Source organism: Psittacula echo (assembly GCF_963264785.1).
Source record: "Psittacula echo genome assembly, chromosome: 4".
NCBI lineage: Eukaryota > Metazoa > Chordata > Aves > Psittaciformes > Psittacidae > Psittacula > Psittacula echo.
The window spans coordinates 67,663,411-67,686,518 of record NC_137738.1 but is presented as its reverse complement, the minus strand read 5'-3'; positions in this window follow the sequence as shown (position 1 = coordinate 67,686,518).

The following is a 23,108-nucleotide window of genomic DNA, read 5'->3' as shown; positions in this document are numbered from 1 at the left end:
TAGTCTATTCAGAAATCATTCTCAGGCATACATTGGAAATTAGCACAGAGTGGGAATCATTCCCAGTAGGCACTTCGAATGTTGCTAACTTGTTTTTGATGGCAAGAGAGCTTAATAGTAAGGATATGCCAGTTGGCTTCAGTGTCAAAGAAAGCCCTAGGCTCTGTTTAGTTTGCTGGTGTAGGAATAACCCTATTGGTTCTAACATCTAAATCTGACCTAAATCTATTTTGCAGAGCAGGTAGAAGCTGTTTTGGGATGCTGTCCCTTGTGACTTGGAATTGATCTTGTAAACACCTATTCAGATAAATAAATAATTGAAACTCAAAGAGTTCCACTGATGTTAACAAGCTGCCTATAAAGTCAGGACAAACATTTGTGAGTGAGGTTTTGCAGAATCAGCACATGGTGGGACAGGTGTAACATAGAAACTTAGAATCCTAAACAACAAAACAATCTGTCTCCTTTGGGTTGTTCGTCCATGCATCAACTGATTCCATGGCCTTTCCCCATGTAGAAGTTATATGGACTTCCCTTTATTTGTATTCCCTTATATAAGAAAATGGTGAAAAACTGGTCCCCTAAAAATTCTGTCTTTGTAAGAATAAACACATTATTCCTCACTCTGCAGTAGTTATCTGACCATTACTGTTTCTTTTCATTCTTTCATCCTCAGCGATTTTCTCACATTGCTCTCTCTTTTCATTTCAAGAACTTTCTTCCTTGAAGAAAAGAGAACATTATGTGCTCTCTGTACTAGTCTGAAATATTAAAAGCTAAGAAACAAGGTGTTTTTAATTATTTAGAAAAGGAAATTACTGGCTATCATTATTCTAAATGCCAGTTATGGTTATTACGTTAACGTCAAGAAGCCCCAGTGAGGAAATGGAAGATCAAGTTCCCCATGTAGTTTGAGCTGCACAAATATGAAGGAAAAGGATAGACTTTGAACATCATTTTGAAAAGAAACAAGCAATAATGGCCAAGTTTAAGAATCAAAGGGCCAAGAAATGGAAGCAATCTCACAGTTCCCCCCTTTCCTCCACCCATACTCAGTGACATCTACCACAAGTCTTCATGCATCCCATGCTTTCCACACACTCCACCATCTCTACCCCTTACACAGCATTATGATCTGGTTTACACCTCTTTTCATCTTCTTTTGTTATTTCTGAAACAATCCTAAGAGAGATTGCAACTGTGTTCACACTTCATTTTCTACAGATAGCTCTCACAGAATTCTGATGATGCCTCTGCCAACCGTCTCTTGTATTCCCTTCTCAGCAGACTAGAGTACACATGACTTAATTTCTTTCTTTTGTGGAAATACTGAATCATTGACATTTTGACTGGAATGTTGTCCAGCCCAGACTACCCATCTGAAGTGGGACTACACCACCACTGGCTGAAGTGGCTTTTTTTTTTTTTCCCAAATCTTGGAAAAATCCAAGGATAGAAAGTTCACCCGTATGCCTTGCTGGGTAAGATCTCCCAGTGCTGCACTTCTTTCTGGAGAAGTTAGCTTGTCTCTAATCTGAATGTCCATAGCCACAGTCTGTAGCCTTGTTACCACAATGACTTTGGCTCTGTCATCTTTGTAACTGACGTTCAAACTGTCATAGGCTGCTGTTAGATCACTCCTAGTCTGTCTCTTCACCAGACTAATGAAGCATAGGTCCCTCAGCCCACTCTTAAGAGTGGTGTGTGAACAGCTTGGCAGCCTCCTCTTGGCATCCTCCATATCTCTCATGGGCTGGGAGGCCTCAAACCAATGTTTTCAACCCCTCTATCCTCCCCCTTTGCCCTCTGTCTCATTTTTTACATCTGCCTATTTTTTATCCTTTGTTGCTAATTTTTACAGTGAAACCCATGATATTTCCTCACTTTTTGGTCTACTTTACTTTACACATAGTTCCTAATGCTGTTCCCTTCACTCTCATTAATAACAACAATTCAGATTTTTTGTTACTCATATTTGCAATTCCACAGTTCTCTGACATCTGCTCTTTTTACAAGTTTGGTTTTGCACTTCCTCTGAAGGAAAGGACATCAGCTTGGTGTTCATTTCAGACATGTATTTCTTTTGTGGCTGATATCATCTTGTACGGCCATCATCTGGTGTTTCCTGCTGGCATCTATTGTGGTGCTCACCTTTTAGTGATTTTCAGTTGAGGATGAGGAAGCTTTTCATTCTGTTCTCTTCTAACTCCATAAAGTGGTCTGGAGAGTCTCATCCCATCTCCCTACTTAACATTGGATGCTGGTGAGCTCTTTGACCTCTGCTTTTCATCTCACATTACAAACATGATCTGTATTTTTCCAGTGTTAGGAAAAAAAACCCAAACCAAATCAGAAAAATGCTCGAACACATCCTTGCATTTGCTTTGTCCTTCTTTTCCGTTTCCCTTGTTGTTTTTTTTTTAATGAAAAGCCAATTTATTTTCTTGTTTCCATCAAAACCCTGTTCAGGCATGGCTGCTGTGTGCTGCAGTCTATAAAAGCCCTATTACTTTTTTCATTTCCAATGGCAAACACCAGAACCAACATTCCAATCTCATTCCCTCCTCTGCCTGCTCTCAGAAGTCATCCATCTTCAACATTGCCATGGGTTTTTCTATAAAGAAAAAATCCTCTTTTGCTATGGTGACTCTGTCCTCTTCTGAGTCTCTGTTGTTATGTCCTGTAGAAACTCCTCTTTATCCCTCTTTCTCCTCTCTGTGGATGTTCCATATATGCCTGCCCATGGTCCTTCCTCTTTTAAACATGAGTAATCCATGCTAATGCAACCACAATTTTCATTAATTTGCCACTTCACAGTACAGCAATCTCTTTCTGTCTAAAACAAGATTTTGAACTGTTTCTCCAATATTTCCTAATGATTATCTAGTCACCCAATAGAGCACAACACAGCTAAACAGGTATTTTAAGGAAAATTGAAAGAGTTTTTGTTTTTCCTTCCTAAATCTCCATGCAGGTGGAAGTGCCTATGTTTGTAATTTGACAAACCTGACTCAGATATCCTCTCTGTGTAATCAGGAATAGGTTACATTTAAATGGTGTGTCTTCCTTTTGTACAATATCTTTAAGATACATCTTTTCCAGTCATCCCTATTCCCCATAGTATAATCCTCTTGGATGTTATTTGTCTGTCTGATTTAAAGCATCTACATGCACTTTAGATGTGTGCATCTGTGTTCTTTTCTTGGATTCCTTCTTAGTCAGTGTAGAAAAATAGTTACTTATAGAGTGGAATTTTTACTAAAATAGACATGCAATCAAACATTTTTTTAATAAATTTTTTACCCCCAAAGTTCCTATATCTCTTGACAGACTAGCTCATATGTAAATATTCATGCTGCAGATGTCTAAAATTATTTAGAAATTACAAGTCAATGTCGCCTCCTTTTTTCTTTCCCTTTTTAGCATTGTAATTTCTTTCCTTTCTATCCTACCAAAGGCAAACTATCCCTACTGTCATGTTTTAGCCCCAGCTGACAACTAAACACCACTCAGCTGCTTGCTTACTCCCTGACCTCAGTGGGATGAAGGAGAGAATCGGGAGGGTAAAAGTGAGAAAATCATGGGTTGAAATAAAGACAATTTAATTGGACAGAAAAGGAAGAACATAATGATAATTATAATAATAATGATAAAAGAATTGAAATATAAAACCCAAGTGATGCACAATGCAGTTGCTCATCACTCACTGGTGCTCAGCTACTTCCTGAGCAGTAGTCCCTTGCCAGCTTTTCTCCCAGTTTATATACTGAGCAAAATGTCACTTGATATGGAATATCCCTTTGACCTGTTTAGGTCAGCCATCCTCTGTGTGTCCTCTCCCAGTTTTTTTGTGCCCCTCCAGTTTTCTTGCTGTCAGGGTATGAGAAGCTGAAAAGTCATTTTTATGGTGCTTCAACGGGAGAAAAGACTATTACTGTTCAGTAAGTATAGCCATATATGTTACTCAATTCTTGCAGGGTAAGAAGGACAAGCCTGTATTTTAGACTGAATTTTGCACCCATCTCTATGGGGAATGGCAAGCTATTTACAGTAATTCAGAAGCATTCCTACCAGATAACTCATGAGTGACAGGACTGGATTACATGTTATATTTTAGGTCAGAAGGAGGCAAAAAACCCATAAAACAAATTTCTTCCCTAGTCAAAATAAATAGTCCCTCTATTGTTCCCAGTTCATATACTTCATTAAATATTTGCTTTGTTTATGTAAGCTTTTAATTTTTACAAAAGTAGGTAGCAGTATTGCTTTGGATTTGTTTCATATTTGCATAGGTTCTCATTGAGTTTATTAAGTATAGTTAAATTAGAATTTTTTTATCAGATGAGTGATACTGTATAATATCAGATTAACTAAAAAGATATTACACTGCTATTGATATTTCTAGTCCATTAAATACTTTAAATCTATTTTGTTCTATTCTTTAATCAGTATTATGAATAGTTGCATTCCTAATAGATACTACTGAATAAAAGGTATGCATGTAATGTTACTGTCTTGATCATCAATAGTCAGAAGGATATTTATCCTACTCTAATATTTTTTCTTTTCATTTTATTTGCATAATCTTCAGACATATATATAAACAAAGAAACTTTTCTGTTGAGTTTACATGACCTAGGTTGCAGAAAACTGCCATTTTATTAAGTTCAGATTCACCTCATAGAACTGAGTCATAAATTTCCAGTGACTGAGTGTAGCAGAAAGAACATCACACGCTAGCCTAGAGAGCCAGTGCACATATTTAGTATGTATTTACTTCCATAAATGTAAGTGCTGAGCAGCTGATTTCATTAAAATTTTGTCATATTGCACATAAGATCTCTATTTGCATTTTTTTTCTGAAAGCTGAAGTACCAGTTTTTGAAGTACTATTTTAACCATTTTTTGCAGAGTGACAGATACAGATTTTCAGTAGGACCATAGCAAGCTCTTGCTTGAAATTTCAACTCTAGAGAGCAAGTTCCACTAGAGCTACATAAAAAAAAAAAAAAAAAAAAAAAAAAAAAAGTTAAATTACTATCAATCAGGATTGTGGAGTCAGGGAAACAAAAAAAAAGATATTCAAAGTTATGACCCCCTGGGGTATAGTTCTTTGAGGGAAAAAAAAAAAAAAAAGGTAAAGCTTCCAAAAAAAATGCAGTTGACAAACAATTAGATTACATGGGGAAAAAAGATCAGGAAGTATTTCATCTTGTTTTGATTGATTGCATGTTTATGGAAAAAATCATCTAGGTAGGATAAAAGGAATCACCTGAAATACTAGTGAAATCATGCTTTGCTCTACTTTCTAAACTTGTAAACCCCTGGTTTTCACTCAAGGATATGACTTTTTATTCCTGACCACATTCCTACATTCTCATTAGTCTCATGATCCAGGTTCATAGCTCTGTCTCAAGGGAGACCTGCACTCATGCTTTCTATGCCCTCTGTTTTCTAATGGGGAAATGAATATAATTGATAGCTGTGTTTAGTTCCCTTTGAAGCTTTGAGTACAGAACTTAGTGGAAAAAAAGACAAAAAAAGAAGTGGTTTGTATGTTTATGGGGGAAAGGAGACTGCAGAAGGACAAAGGAGGAAGGAAAGCTGGAAGATGAAGGAAAAATGGAAGAAAATCATGGGGGAACTGCAGATGAAGATAAAATGCGATATAGTATCAGATTGCAAGAACAGACAGACCGAAGTATGAGTGAATTCTGAAAGTTGCTTCCTCCAGAGATCTTGTGTCACAGATGCTGCTCCTACTGAAAAACAGAACTTAAACATCCATCAAAAGCCTGCTGTTGTCCTGGTGGGAAAATAAATAGTTCAACATATTGCTCATCTAAACCAAAGTTACCCTGTAAATGCTTAGAAGGTTGTGAAACTTGCGACCCATGAAAGCTTCTCTCCATTCTCTCACTCTCCCACTTGTCTGCCTCTCTCCTTCTTTCCCTTTCTTTCTATATCTATAAATGTAGAACACATGTCTAATTATAAGCAATACATATACACTAATTATAGTATATTTATGTATATATGAACAGGTATAGGTAGGTAAAAAAAATGTGTGTGTGTGTGCAGATACGCACTTATGTTTCTATGTACATAAGTAGAAAATGTATGTGCATTCTTAAGCCCAACTGAAGGCAAGAAAAATCATATTTAGGAGCTGGTTGAATTCCAAAGTGTGATTGTATGCAATAACTTCATGTATGTGTGCACACTTAAACACATTGTACATTCAAAGTTTTAATGCTCAAATGCAAAATATAAATCAAAGTTATAATTTATTGAAGATAGCTATCAAAATTGGAAATATTTCCAGAAGGAAAAAAAATAAATCAAGTAGTCTTGAAAGGTGTGGAATTCCTGTTGGATCCATACCCAGTGTATTAACCAGTATAGCTATTCAGCATCATTTTTTAAATGGGATTGGATGTGAAATCATGTTTTTCCCTCTTTCTTTTTCTAGTGGGAAACAAAAGATTTAGACAGGTTTTGCACAGCATTGCTTGGAAACATTGCAGATCTAAGGTTCGTTCATCTAAGTCTCAGGAAATCTCTAGCCTGGACACGACTGAGAAGTGTAAGGTTTTTCCTGCTTGTAAAATTATTCTTTTAAATTAACCTGCTCAGTATGGCATGAAAAAATGAGTCAAAGCCCAGTTCCCAATTTAAAGTGACTGCTTCTGGATTCTGTTTAAATAAATTAATCATTGTCGAAATAATTGGATTTAAGGCCAAAACTTTATGTCTTAACATCTGACACTTTATTTGGAAGACCTGATTCTAAACAGGATAGATTTCATTTAGAAAATACTTTCTTAAAGTGTTTAGTTGTGCAACTGAAGTAATTAATTTTCTTAACATAGTTTCTGGATTTTTGTAGCTGCTAAACCAGTACATATCCACCTCACTCTTCTTCTCCCTTTTCTTTATAACATCATAAAATTCTTATATGAGTTATTAATGAGCATTTAGACTTTTGACCTCTGATACTTGGCTGAGGGCAAATTTATCAAAGTGGAGCTGTGTTAGAGCCAGTTGGAGTCTGTTGAGGTGTAAGAATCTATATTCAGTGTCATTAAGTAAAAGTAATAAAAAATACTGTTCTTTGTGTCTCTGTTCTTACAAAAATGTTAAAAATTTGTCTGTCCTGGCCTGACAAGTGTTGATCATGGGTGGAGCTGCAATTGTTGCAGTCTGGTTCAAGAAGGTTCTGTAGCACAACACAGAAAGGCACAGAAGAGAGACTGCTTCACTCTTTATAATATTCTTTCAGTTTCCCCACAAAAACTGCAAGGGGTACTTAGCCTAGACTCATAATTTTCCACCGACCCATAAAATAAGCTTCATTCTGTTAGAAGTACTGACACGAATCTCATGAAGCTTAACAAGGGGAAGTGCAAAGCCTTGCCACTGGGGAGGAATAATACTATTCAGCACTACATGCTGGGGGTTGACTGGAGGCAAAACAACTTTGCAGGAAAAGACCGGCGGTTTAGGTGGCCAACAAGTTCCTCATGAGCTGTAACAGTGTACCACTGTGGGGAAGCAGGCCGGCTACATCCTGTGATGTAGGAGAAGTAGAAGTAGCCAATCTTCTCTCCTAACCTGGTGCTGGTGGGACACAACTGGACTGATAGGTCCAGTTCTGAGCTCCACAGTATAAAAGACAAGGGTATATTGGAGGGAGTCCAGCAAAGGACCACAAGGATGGATATGAGAAGACATGCAAAGAGGGGAGAGAGATCTGGGACAATTTGGCCTGAAAAGGAGGCTCAGGAGAGAACTTAGCAATATGTATACATGCCTGATTTGGCAGAAGTAAAGAAAATTAACACAGTCTTGGCTAACCTGCTCTGGCTGAACCTGCTCTGAGAAGAGGATTTGAACTAGGCAATCTCCAAAAATCCCTTCAGAAATGGTTGAAATGGTATTTCAACCATTCTGTGATCCTGTCATACTATGCAATAGATGATGATCATCTGTTCAGGAAATCCTGCTGGAAGCCATCTCTGCACCCATCCTATGGTATGACAGTGCCATCACTGAAGACTCTGAACTCTTCCCTCTCTTCTCATCCCCTCCCAGCTGCAGACATGGCATTACAGTGAATAGTGCTTGCCAGTGACTTCCAGAGGCTAATGAAAAGCTTAACAGCATACCAAGAGGGTCAGTGTCTTATCACAGCCTTTTATTTACGCCTCAGTAGCATCAGAGGCTAGCTGCCTAGAGGGGAAAACCAGCCATGCTCTGAATACAATGTCTCACACAGCTAGGGGTAACCCTCCCACCAGGCAGGTGTAGTGAGCCACATCGATCCTGAGACAATGCAACCCTCATAATTTTCTGTGTTGCTGGGTGAATAGAGGCATAATAGATAGATAAGCACAGAGGTATAGAGGTACAGATGTATTCCTCTACAGGTATACAAAAGTGAGTATTACATTGTACAGTAATTTATGTGTTTATAGTTATAGACCCTTTTCCATCTTTGATTAAGGCAGAATAATTTTCACAGACTGTCACAGCAGTTTGAGATGAGTTCTAACACTCCACTACTACAATTTTGTGAAGAAACTATCCAAGGCTTTAGAACTGGGATATCTAGAAGTGACTTTTCTCTTGTCCTTATTAGGTAGCTGGAAGGAGATTACAGTATATAGTGTAAATTTAATGTCACCCTGGCAGGAGGTGGCAGGTTAGGAATCCTGTCAGTCACTGATTTACTGCTTAACAGTAGGGAAAGGCTTTAGAATAAACCCCGCAGGAGCATTATAAGCACTTTTTTATTGTCAAGATGCCAGAACACAACACAGGGTAGCCACTAAGCTTAAAAGTGATTTATGAAAAAAAAGACCACCTGGAGATTATCTTATTTTTATCATTTTAAAAGGACATAAAAAGATCATTTTTGTCATATCTTTTTCCTGGTCAGTACACAAATCCATAGAGGAGCAATCTACTCATAAGAAGGCCATTGATGTTATGAAATTGTTCTAGTTTCTGATGTTGCATGTCATTTATTGCTCTGACTTAAAATGACCTGTGGTGCGTTTTCCTAAGTTATGTCTCTTCTCTCTCACCAGATTTTTAATTTCCACATTCAAAAAGCTGAATTTTCCCCAAGCTGCAGGAAGAATTCAGAATCTGCTAAATATTTTAGTGTCGAGAGACGGAGACCTGTAAAGGAGAGTATTGTTAAAGACTGTGGCATTTTATACTAATTTTCCATTGGTAGTTATGGTTCGAGAAAACTATAATTTAAGACATTCTACAATCCTAATACCAATCATATGAAATAATAACACTTGTTATAAAGAACCAAAAATAAAAATAACCTTTGTAAAGAATAAAAGCTTGTAGTAGAAGTTATAAATTGAAAACTTTGGTGTGACTGAATTAATCAAAAAAATTCCTCAGGATCCCAACAAGCTATGCTTAAAGTCAAGGTCAGGACTCAAGCAACATAAAACAAAGCAGGGTATTATTTTTAGCAATAATAGTACCTTGTCCAGAGTTGCACTTACAGCTGGTGTAAATACAAAAGAGTGCTTACCTGGTTTTCCTCTTCTGGTTGTTTTTGGGCTTTGGTTTTGGTTTCAGTTTTTTTGTGTGTGTGTGTGTATGTGTATTATTAACTGAAAAGTGCAGCTTTGTTTTGCAGCTACATTGTGTAGCACTTCTCCTATTAGATGGAACTGGCTCAGATCAACTGAAAAAAAACATTCTGCAAATATGTACCATGGACAGTCCAACAGAAACTATTTTCATAATCTATAATATTCGGGCTGAACAAAACACCATTTAAGTTTATGATTTCCATAGAAAAATGTCCTTGGGTTGCATATGGTATAAAACTAGGACTGGCTCAAGCTTCTCAGCCATACAGGCAGAACAGAGTTTTCCAAAGCCAGAGATAAGGAAGGAGGGGAGAGAACCTGCTTCTCCCCTGTTCACAGGGGACCCTGTTCACAGTTGAGGAACTGAAGTGACAAGATGGGAGTCAGGTCCCTGAGTCCTGGGTAGGAAAGACTCTGCAGAACAAAGCTTGCTTTCATTCTGTGTCTGAGAGGCTGAAAGAGACAGGGATCCAGCTGCTGCTTCTCAAATGGGGCAGCATTCCTCCTATTCCCCAAGCAGTACTGATGCTACCTTGGCAGAATATGAGTTTTCTAGGGATGAGGCATGGACAAAGAAACATTCCTGACAATCAGCTGCTGCCTTCAGGATAGTGGGAAAAAAAGCAATTATCTGCTAATTGAGGAAATATACCTACCTTTTCTTTAATAGTCTGGCAGAATGATTGCTGTCTTAGGTCTCATATTTCCAGAAGAAATATTTTTTCTTCTGATGTTAGATGGAGGGATTAGACTATTCATCTCCAATGCATGTGAATAAAACCTCTTCAGAATACAAAAACGCTGCGAATGTTTTGTTGTTTTTGTCTTCTCAGGGTACTTTCTTCTCAGATACAGAAGACCTGGATCTTGCAGGAGTCTGGATTGAAGTCTAGATACAGAATTTTTCATGTTTGTCTACTCCAAGGCCACATTATGCAGCAGGAAATCTGCACTACTCTGTGGGGAAGTCATGTGGAGCATGTGCAGGGAAAGACAGTAGCAGCTGCTGCCTGCCCTGCTCCACCTGAGGGGATGCTGCAATGGCAAACCAGCTGGGCAAAAAGATATGAGTGGGATTGCTCTTATGGTCTCTGCCAAAGAACCTTGTAAGGGCCTGTTATATTCTAGTTTCAGCTATTACTTTTAATGTCAAGATGGCATTAAAAGTGACAGGAATTAAAAAATTTCCTTATGTGTTTTATTAATTTTTGTCTCTCTGTCTTGTATAAAGGACTCTTTTTTTCCCCTTCCTCATTATAACCAATATGCAGGCTTTTAAAAGTTTAGGGAAGTAAAAGATTGTGATTTTTTTCTAGTGCAAGAAGTGATAAGCATAAGGCAGTCTGTCTGATCTGCAGCTTGGTTACTATTGTAGGCTGAGGAAAAACTGGGCAAAGAATACTTTTGTAGCAAAGACATCCCATTTTGTCAACTTAGCCTATAGAAGCAGATGATCTTTTTGGATTCATTCTCAGAAGCAGAGTTTGAGACAGAATGGGAAATTGTCCTGTCCACCTAAGTTGCTCTTCCAGTTGGAATTATGAATTTGATGAGGGAATGTACCTTGTCTCAGTTTCTCTGTTGAGCAATAGTATAACCCCTTTTTAGTTTATTCTCTCTCCTTATGTTTGTGGTCAAATATGATTAAATAGCCATTACAGGAGCAGAGGAACATTTCGAGATGAAATTAGAATCATAGAATCATAGAATAGTTAGGGTTGGAAAGGACCTTGAGATCATCTAGTTCCAACCCCCCTGTCATGGGCAAGGACACCTCACAGTAAACCATGCCACCCAAGGCATCATCCAACCTGGCCTTGAACACCGCCAAGGATGGAGCACTCACAACCTCCCTGGGCAACCCATTCCAGTGCCTCACCACCCTCTCAGTAAAGAATTTCTTCCTTAGATCCAATCTAAACTTCCCCTCTTTAAGTTTGAACCCGTTACCCCTTGTCCTGTCACTATAGTCCCTGATGAATAGTCCCTCCCCAGCATTCTTGTAGGCCCCCTTCAGATACTGGAAGGCTGCTCTGAGGTCTCCACACAGTCTTCTCTTCTCCAGGCTGAACAGCCCCAACTTTCTCAGCCTGTCTCCATACGGGAGGTGCTCCAGTCCCCTGATCATCCTCGTGGCCCTCCTCTGGACTTGTTCCAACAGTTCCATGTCCTTTTTATGTTGAGGACACCAGAACTGCACACAATACTCCAAGTGAGGTCTCACGAGAGCAGAGTAGAGGGGCAGGATCACCTCCTTCGACCTGATGGTCACACTTCTCTTGATGCAGCCCAGGATACGGTTGGCTTTCTGGGCTGTGAGCGCACACTGAAGCTGGCTCATGTTCATTTTCTCATTGACCAACACCCCCAAGTCCTTCTCTGCAGGGCTGCTCTGAATCTCTTCTTTGCCCAACCTGTAGCTGTGCCTGGGATTGCTCTGACCCAGGTGTAGGACCTTACACTTGGCATGGTTAAACTTCATAAGGTTGGCATCAGCCCACCTCACAAGCATGTCAAGGTCCCTCTGGATGGCATCCATGCAAGTGTTTCTCAGTGCCATATCTGGTCACAATTGATTCAAATTTTACAAAAGCTGTTAGTTTTCTTGTCAAAATGGATTTTTTTGACATCAGACTATGTATTAAAGCAAAGTCTAGAAGAAAATAACCATGACATTTCGGAAGTGTTGGGAGAAAGAGATTGTCTACTGGTTAAGAATACTGTTCAGCCTGGATAAGAGAAGGCTGCGTGGAGACCTCGTAGCAGTCTTCCACTATCTGAAGGGGGCCTACAAGGATGCTGAGGAGGGACTGTAGTGACAGGACAAGGAGTGACGGGTTCAAACTTAAACAGGGGTTTTACTCTCTTTACTGAGAGGGTGGTGAGGCACTGGAATGGGTTGCCCAGGGAGGCAGTGTTCAAGGCCAGGTTGGATGATGCCTTGGGTGGCATGGGTTAGTGTGAGGTGTCCCTGCCCATGGCCGGGGGGTTGGAACTAGATGATCTTAAGGTCCTTTCCAACCCTGACTATTCTATGATTCTATGATTCTATGTCTGAAGTGGCATACAGCGTATTTTTCCTTGTTATTTGTAGCTCCAGTGACAAAGAGGTTCCATTTCTATTGCTATCCAGGATCATGGCTAGGGATTATAGGTGCATTTCTCCCTGATAGACAATGTGCCACATTCACTGATGTCATTATCAATCAAAATTATTGCAACATAGGCACCTATTAAGGTATTCAGAACTGTCTTCTGAAGGCTGAGCCAGTGAGAATTTCTGACACCTCAGTTCCAAATTTTAGCCCATCTTGCTGCCTGTTTTGATTGTGTTTTTTTGTGAAACCCTGAAGTTCAGAAATGCCTGGATCTGGCAATGCAAAATGAAGACTTTTATCACATTTCAGAGAGTAGTATAATCTTATTTCTGACATGACCATTGTATTTATGGCTTGTAATATAACTTAATTTCATTAGGGTTTTTTATTATTTTTTAAAAGTTTTCTTTTGGTATTATGTAACCTCCTCACTGATTACTTGATAATCAACATATAGATTTTTTTATTTTTAACTAGCCAGTAAAAACTTTTGTTACCTGATTTGTTCATTCATTTATTTTGGTTTTGAGTGATAAGTTAACTACTCTATAAAGAGGTATGTCAGAAACAAGTACACAAATAAGTCGTGATAATCTTAATCAAGTTCTTCTGTTGTTTCATACCATAAGAAAATAGTAAAGAGAAGAAACATTATTTCCCTTAATTCTAAAGTGCTTCTGCAAACAATAAATAAAACTGGTGTGGCACCTTGTGTGATTTCTCCTTAGAATTGAATGAAGACCAGATACATTTCCATATTTTGACACATAATGAAAACAAACTTGAATAGTTATAATTTCATGGCATTCTAAATCACTTAGCTTTTACCTACTGTATGACGCTATACACAGAATTTCATCTAGCTGTCTGATGTTCTTTAGTGAGTTTAACAATATTGAACTTTTCCATTACGGTATGCATATTTGATGTCTATAACTTTTGATATCTAGTCTTTTCTTACCATCCAGCTACTTATTATGATAAAATTACCTCCTCATCATTTTTTAACTTGTTTGTGAGCAAAAGAAGTAGAACTCTTTCAGTGTTTCGCAGCAGATCATTTTTCATTCCTCAAATAATTTTTATTAATTTTGTACATAACTTGTGCAGGTTTTTTTAGTAAGAATGCTTTGCAGAACTAATGTAAATGTCTTATAGAAGGATATATGCAATTATCTCATAAACCATGACTTTTTTCATTGAGATACCTGTCATTATATACTGTCTGACTAAACCTAACACACAAAAACATCCATTTGACTCCTGCATAATGATGACATTTTTGTCTTTCTGGTGAAGACTGAAGTTTTTCATTACTCTTATTCTCTGTCTCATTTCAGCCCAAGAAGTAAGAAAGTAGTTTTAAGAAACTGTAATTAAGAAAATATAAAGAGCTTATGTGTAAAGAATTTGTTGCACAACAGTTCTTTAAATATATTTTCGTGGCATTTTGTATGCTGTTCATAAAGCAATGATAACACATTACTTATTTTTCTGGACATAAATATATCCACTTCTATGTCATACAATTCTCTTTGTAATATAGTTCTGTTGTAAGAGCAATTTATTGGCTCTTAAAATTAACTAAAACATCATAACAAATATGAAATTAAAATAGAACATTAAAAATATCAGCTGCCTTATTTTTTCTGAAAAAGTCAGAAAGTCAGAAGCATAACTAAAAAATTATCTGTTCAAACACTCACATATGCCATCACATTTATTACTAAAATGATAGACACATTTATGAATGCTTACAATTTTTTAATAAATGAAGTGAGTGAGGTTGAAGAAATAGGAGAAAAGAAGAGTGAAAAATGGGGCATAAAGCACATAAAGTAGTAAAAGGAGGAAATAGGTCTCTATCACAACTGATACATGGGTTCCAGAGTGGTATTGGAAACTGCAGAGGCCTTGTTCAGGCTTATTATATCCTCAGGATTTACCTTGTCAGCTACCTATGTCGAAGGTAAAGCAGCTTTGTTATAAATGTATTTCCATGTGCTAGTCATATCAGAATACGTTTTATTCCATAGGATCAAATAGCATTTCCTTAGATATCTTTCAATTTCGTATTGGATCCTATACATAGAAGAGGAATCAATGGATACGAGTTGAACTCTGTGTAGAAAGAGTATGGAATCAGACACACAGAGAGATCAGGGATTAGAAAAGCTCAAAACTGCCTACCTCACCATGCTCCTTTCTGTCAATTCTCTCAAGTATATGTGTTCTGTGGTTGTCCTGTCTCCTCTGTCTGCTGACCCAGCTTAGCTTTAAACTTTATCATTATAGCTTTATTATAGCACCAAGTTTTCTCTTGTCATTTTCTGTTCCTTAACATGCAATGAGTGTTCATGTTAAAATATGCAATAAGCATGTGCCTTCATTGAGCAGGCATAATGAACACTTGTATGTGGAATTTAGAGTTTCTCAAATCTATTTCAGTTGATAGAGAAAGAATTGTATGATTTTTGTACCGTAACTCTATGGCTAACTAACTGGCAATTCAAAGCCAGAAACATTTCTCCAGGAGAGGGAAGAATAAAGCAATAGTTCAAATGCTGTTTCTGTTCCTTGCAGTGTGCTTCAGTTCTTCACATCTGCTGTTTGTGCTTGTTAAGAATTTTCATGTTAAGGTGAAAGGACACAATGCAGGTCTAGGGAAGGCAGAGAAGGTTGTGGAACAGGGCAGGGACTGCTGCAGGGCTACTACAGGGCAGCAAGTGACCAGTTCTCCCCCATTTATATACGAAGCATAACAATCTGTTGTATAGAATATCCCTTTGGCTAGTTCAGATCAGCTGTCCTGTCTCTGCTCCCTCCCTGCTTGTATACCTTGTCACTGGCAGAGCATGACACACCTAAAAGTCCTTGACTTAGGTTAAAGCACTATTTAGGAACAACTAAAACATCCATGTGTTATCAACATTATTTAAGATTAAATTCAAAACACAGCACTGTACCAGTTGCTAATAAAAATTGAACCTATCCCAGTTAAAAAAAAAAACAAAAAACAAACAAAAAAAACCTCCCACCAACAAAAAACCCCAACCAAACAAAACCAAGCAAATAAACAAAAAACCCAACCCCCCCCCCCAACAACCCTCTCTACCCCCCAGAAAAACCAACCCACGACACCAGTCCAGACATATTTCTTTCTGGCAACTCAATAATTGCAGGTGGTTCTCATTTTATAGATGAAAGGCATTTGAAATCACAGATCAGCAAATGCCAAGAATTATCTATGGAGAAGTGGGACACTGAGGGAAATGGTTCTGCCTAAAATACATAGTACGTCTTTAGCACAGACAAGCTTTAAGGCATTCACAGAGTCGTGTTTTGTTAACACAAGGACAACTTCTCTATTTTGCCTCATCTGAAAATTTGATTTATAAGTTTTTTGTTGTATTGCAGTTACATTCTCAAGCTAGGATCCCTAGGAAGGATCAAAGCTTATTGTGGCAAATTCTGTTTAAAAAGAAAAGTAAAAATGAAAGCGCTGTTCTAGATATGTGACATCAGACAAACGCCAGAAGGGGACAGTGAGGTCCATTAGGGGCATGAGGAGCACAAGCAAATTGTAAAACAGACAGTGTTGCCTGGTAATCACTAATCTCAACTAACCACATTTGTAACTATACTGGGGATTATAATGTGTTAAGCAATTAATGTGTTACATATTTCAACATGTACTACTGAATTTTAGTGAAAACAGCTCACAATACTTCTTCTTGTCAACATCTTTTATTGAAGATGCTTAGCTGGGAAAGAAATCATTTAAAAATATGCTGTTATGGAGTCATTAAAACTTTTAAAGCCAGATAGGGAGAAAAGAAAACCTCAGAGACTATTAATGCTTCAGGGACTACTCAACAGCATGTTTCATAATGAAATGCTAAATCAGTATGATTTTGTTTAATCTGCCTTTGTTTGTGGGCTTCTCCCCCACTCCTTGATTTTTCTCTATTGTGCCCATAAACTGGTTATTTTTAAGGAAAACTAACGCAAATGAACACACTGGATAAGTGTGGAGCTCAGCTAAAAGTGTTGAATGACTTGGGAGTCAAATCTTATTTATAAATATGCTTTATCTAAGTGCTTCAAATTCAGAATAAAGTAGCACTTTAGATATTTGAACTGGGGTTTGAGACATATGTAGGATATATGAACACCCACTTTTACAGAAAATGATTTCTGGTGGTTACATTCTTAGCATGCAAATCTCTTATGCAGATCTGAAAATACCATTCTGACATTCTACGATATTGCAATCATATCTTTTTGTTCTTCTGATCTTTTTAAAACTGTAAAACAGCATGTAATTTTTGGGAAAAAAGTTGAAACAATATGATGGTGACCACGTGCAGCAAAGTAATGGTTTTTCAGAGTACCTGAAAATCCCTTTTAGATGCTATCTTTCTGCTTTCACTTTGTTGTTTTTAATGAAGATTACGAACAGGTAGAGAGAAGGAAATGTTGGTAAGGGACTATGAAAGCCATTAAAGGAAAGTCAAGTGAAGTGTTTCAGAAAATATTAGTGATCTGTGATCTAAATCAGCAATGTTCTTTCAGAATAATGTGGTTGACAAACTTTCTAGGAAGCTTTTGTTTTTGGTTTTGTTTTTTGTTGTTTTTTTTTTTTTTTTTTTTTTTTTTTTTATTGAAAGATGGTGTGATCTAGATATTTTCCAAATCTGTTGTTCTTCTCTATCATAATAATCCTTAGAAATATTCTTTTCCACCTAATCTTTCCTTCACCTGCTTCCTGATTGTGGTGGTGTCTATGACCATGAATTCCTGATGCTGTTTTTGCTTCTGAGCATGAACTTCAGGCTGCTGTGGGCTCTGCCAGGACATCTGTCCACTCCTGCCCCTGTTCCCTTGCCCCACAGATACGTGACATGTTGTGGCTCCCAGCTTTAGCTCAATGCAGAGGCTAATGTGTCTTGCCAAGTTCAGGATTCAAAGAAACAGCTTATTATTGAAAGAGACAGTTACTGTCAGTTGGTATTAAGTTCGGGGGGGGGGGGGGGGGGGCGGGGGGGGGGAAGGCTATGCCATTCAGCCTCTCAGGAAGGAAAACTGCTGCTTCTCTCAATATCAATTTCTGGCAGCACTGGCTGATTTCAGATCTCTGGGACAGCGCCTGCCTTTCAGTGTGCTGAAGTACTTCTCTGACTGGCCTCTGATAAAGCTTTCTAGGTGGGTTTTTCCCATCTTGATTCTATTTACAGCACCCAAATAAAGTAACAACCATCTTCAGGGGGAAAAAAAACCCATCAGGGGCATGCTGGTATCTACTGCTGAGAACTGAGCAGTGGTCAGACCCCTAGACATGGCATATAGGCAGCAACCTGCAGGATAAGGTAAAAGTAGTGCTTACTGCTCAGCAATAACAGTAAAAGCTTTTTCTGCCTCTCACTTCACCCCACTATTAAGTAGGCTGGGAGTGCACAATTAGTTCAAAGGGGACACAGTTGACCTCAACTGACCAAAGGGATATTCCAAAGTGTTTGGTGTCATGCTCAGCATATAAAGCTGGAAAAAGAAGAAGAAAGGAGGGGATGTTCAGAGTTATGGCTTTTGTCTTTCTATGTAATTATAACACTTGATGGATCCCTGCTTTCCCTGGGATGAGGGAAATTTTCATTCACATACTTCTTTCCTGATGGTAATTGCTTTAGCTAACTGCAGCATTAATTTTGTTACTTATCACTAATGATTATTTTCAAAGCTAGAAATTTATATTATGTCTAATCCTTGCCAGTCAAGTCTGTTGAATCCAAAACGTCTTTGTTTCTGTCAGTGTTTGTTATTTGCACTCATTTGCTGGAAGCAGAGCACTGAAAGCTTGGGAGAACCCACCTGACAAATATAATTTGCTAAGCTTCTATGCCTTAAGATAGCTTAATTGGGCAGAATACTGCATTTGAAAGAAGTTAAAATTAAAGCAGCAGAATGACCAATAATAAAAGATATTTGAAAAGATTGCTTTGGCAATTTTAAACCAACTCTGTTGATTAAAGAAAGAAAAATAGATTTGTTAAAAGAAAGAAAATTTCCTACACTAGAAAAAACCAAGACATCATTAGTCTTATCAAGTTCAGTGGTTTTTGTTGGGTTTTTTTGGTTTTTGTTTTGTTTTTTTGTTTTGTTTTGTTTTGTGTTTGTTGTGGGTTTTTTTTATCTCTGCTTTGCTTGTGTCTTAACTACTAAAATTAATGAGCATAATTCTGAAGCAAGCTTTTATTAAATGTTATTATGTGATCTAGATCATGAAATAAACTTCATTTGTGTGAAACTGGAAAACATTACAACACCTAGCAGTTTACTGTGCATGTATGTATGTGCATACACTATATAAGACAACTTACCATTAAGAGTTGTTACTCATTATTGACGTTTGATTTCTCCATTGCAAAGTACAGGATATGAGGTCTTTGCTCCTTCCCTGGTCTCTTTGTACTGTATCAATGGACAAGTTAAGCTGGTAAGAGTTAAGCTAATGAAAGGATGGTGAGGACCACTTTAGGGCTGCATTCAATGGACCTTTTAGAAAAAGGAATGAGAAGGACTTATTAAAACAACAAGATGAGATGTGCGGGTAGATGTGTATGTAAACCAGTCAGGTTTTCAGAGGTGACTAAACTGGATGTCTATCTTCTGGAGCAGCCTGGAAAATGGAAGTACCAAATTGGTGTCATTGACTCTTTCCCAAGGATCTTTCAAGATCTTTGATCTGAACATCTAGAAGAATTATATTTTTGTTGTCTTAGGCAGCAGCTATCTTGATAATAATAATCTCCCTCCTCCAATCTTTTATTTTTGGTTTTAATTTGGACCAAATGCAAAAGGCAGGCCTGTGTATCTAGAGGGACTGAATAAACTCATGTTTATGGATAGAAGGATTATACGATTATCATTAAGAAGCATGTTATATTTATATCTACCTACGATTATGTAAGTTGTAATTCTCAAGCATACATTACATACATAGATGCATATGTGATGTAAACATTCATGCAAATATGTATGATATATATATAATATTCAACACATACCATAATTTAATTATGTGGACATAGAAAAGAACTGTATGTGGACATTTATCAGAAAATCAAACATCTGGCTGGATGGCCACACACAAAGAGTTGTGGTCAATGGCCCAATGTCCACCTGGTGTCCCCCAGGGACTGGTGTTGGAACTGGTCCTGTTCAACAATTTTGTGGGTGACATGGACAGTGGGATTGAGTGCGCCCTCAGCAAGTTTGCTGATGACACCAAGCTATGTGGTTCGGTTGATACGCTGGAGGGAAGGGATGCCATCCAGAGGGACCTTGACATGCTTGTGAGGTGGGCTGATGCCAACCTTATGAAGTTTAACCATGCCAAGTGCAAGGTCCTACACCTGGGTTGGAGTAATCCCAGGCACAGCTACAGGTTGGGCAGAGAAGAGATTCAGAGCAGCCCTGCAGAGAAGGACTTGGGGGTGTTGGCCAATGAAAAAATGAACATGAGCCAACCTCAGTGTGCGCTCGCAGCCCAGAAAGCCAACCGTATCCTGGGCTGCAGCAAAAGGAGTGTGACCAGCAGGTCAAAGGAGGTGATCCTGCCCCTCTACTCTGCTTTCGTGAGACCTCACTTGGAGTATTGTGTGCAGTTCTGGTGTCCTCAACATAAAAAGGACATGGAACTGTTGGAACAAGTTCAGAGGAGGGCCACAAGGATGATCAGGGGACTGGAGCACCTCCCGTATGAAGACAGGCTGAGAAAGTTGGGGCTGTTCAGCCTGGAGAAGAGAAGGCTGCGTGGAGACCTCATAGCAGCCTTCCAGTATCTGAAGAAGGCCTACAGCTATGCTGGAGACTCTTCATCAGGGACTGTAGTGACAGGACAAGGGGTAATGGGTTCAAACTTAAACCGGGGAAGTTTAGATTGGATCTAAGGAAGAAATTCTTTACTGAGAGGGTGGTGAGGCACTGGAATGGTTTGCCCAGTGTCCTGAGTTCAGCAGTATCAGTCACTTTTTCTCCTTCTTAGTAGCTGGTGCAGCGCTGTGTTTTTTACTTTAGGCCTGGGGACAGTACTGATAAAGCCGATGTTTTCAGTTGCTGGTCAGAATGTTTACCCTGACCAAGGACTTTGTGAGTCTCATGCTCTGCCAGGGAGGAGGAGAAGCCAGGAGGAAGCAGGGACAGGACACCTGACCCAAACTAGCCAAAGAAGTATTCCATGCCACAGCACGTCATGCCCAGGATGTAACTGTGAGTTACCCAGAAAGGCTATTTCACTGCTGGGGGGGGCGTATCTAGGTATTGTTCAACAGTTGGTGAGGTGCTGTATTCTCTTCACTTGTTATTTCCTTTATAATTATTATTATTGGTGGCAGCAATAGTGATTTGTGTTATACTTTAGTTACCGGACTGTTCTTATCTCAACCCATGGGAGTTACATTCTTTTAGATTCTCCTCCCCACCTCTCCAGGAGCAGGGGGAGGGAAAGAAAGGGGGTAGTGAGAGAAAGAGGCTGCGTGACTGATTTATGGCTGACTGGGTTTAAACCACGACACCCAGGGAGGTTGTGAATGCTCCATCCCTGGCAGTGTTCAAGGCCAGGTTAGACAGAGCCTTGGATGGCATGGTTTAGTGGGAGGTGTCTCTGCCTATGTCAGGGGGGTTGGAATGAGATGATCTTAAGGTCCTTTCTTAACCTAACTATTCTACGATTCTATATGTCACCCCTTTTAGAGCTTTTCTGCAGAGAAGGAACACTTTATGCTGGATTCCTAAATGGCAATCAAACCACTAAAAATATAAAATGATTGTGAAAATAAATGCACTGTATATGTTTGGTAGATATATAGATATATTCAGCCTTTCACATTTATGTTTGTGTGTGAATAGTTATCTATGTATCAATATATTTATATCTCTATATCTAAAGCAAAATAGATTAGTGTAAAGGTGATATGTCAGCTAATACTCTTAAAAGAGTTTTCAGTGATGCAGATATATATACATGCATACATTTTTATATCTGTGTACATATATTATATACATATACATACATACATGCATACATTTTTATGTAACCTTTTTAGTTGTCCACATATGACTGCTTGGAAAGAAACCACTCAAAATCCCAAAACGAACTTCTTTTTTATTTTCATTTTTTTCTGTTATTCTATTTTATTCTTCCCTTCTTCTCCCTCCTTTTTTTTTTTTCTTTTTTTCTTCTTTTTTTCAAAAAGAGGGAATAATTGCATAATTTTTTTCCTTTCTCTTAAAAATATAAGAAAACAAGAGGATTCTGGGTTGGGTTTTATTTGCCCTTTTTTTGTTTGTTTGTTTGTTTTAGTATTGAATGGACATGGAATCCTTATGGCTGAAAAATATACTTCAGAGTGCTTTTGTAAAGCTCAATTTTGTCTCTTCTTTTTTTTTTAAGTCTTTCTTCTTTTGTCAACCTGTCTTATGTTCAAACCTCAGATCACATTTATCAAAATGATCCTAAAATAATTGTATTCAAAATGAGATCAAATGAACAGATCATTCTAAGAATTGCAATCCACTTTTAGCTGTTCTGATTTCCCCTGCATTTCCAAAATTTTTAAATTTTTTTTTGCAAGTCAAATGATGCAACTGATAGTTCATACTTTCAACCTAGTTTTACTCTATATAAGTCAATGAAATAATTTACAGTGAAATATAGTGATCTGGTTTTGGTTTGGTTTTTTTTTTTTTTCATAAAATCATTGCAAATGTATGCAGTTAAATGTTTCCAAACATCTGTTGATTGCCAAAGTAGAATGGGCTTCAGTCTTGCTTAGGGTAGCTTTTGCTTGATTTTTTTTATGAAGCTTTTCATATTCATCCACACATTTCAGTGATCCTTGATAAAATTACTTTATGCCGTATAAGTTTGTGGTTGTTTTTTGACCTTCTATAGGAAGTTATTTAAGGTTGGAAGCATTTCTAGTTAATTTATTTTTATCCATTGAGGTTAGCAAAAAAGTGAGTTTGTGACAGTTTTTACAATAGCTCATTATCTAGCAGAATGTGGGTAATGTAGATAAAAACTGGAAAACTTCTTAATAAAGAAATGTTGAGGTTCATAGGCATTAAACAAAAGTCATGTTCTTCATTTATGTCTTTTCTGTAAGTAGTTACTACATTGCGTTTGATTGCTTATAAAAATATTTGTATTTTGTTTTGTTTTAATTATGCTCTGTTCAGTAGCTAGCAAGGGTGCTGGAGATCCCTTAGCAACAAACAGTTTCTTTTAAATTGTGTTCGTGTGTTGAAATGCAGGGTCAAAGATTCAAAATTGTGCCACCTGAACCATATTCCTGCTTCTCAGGGATCTTGTTCTGAGATAACA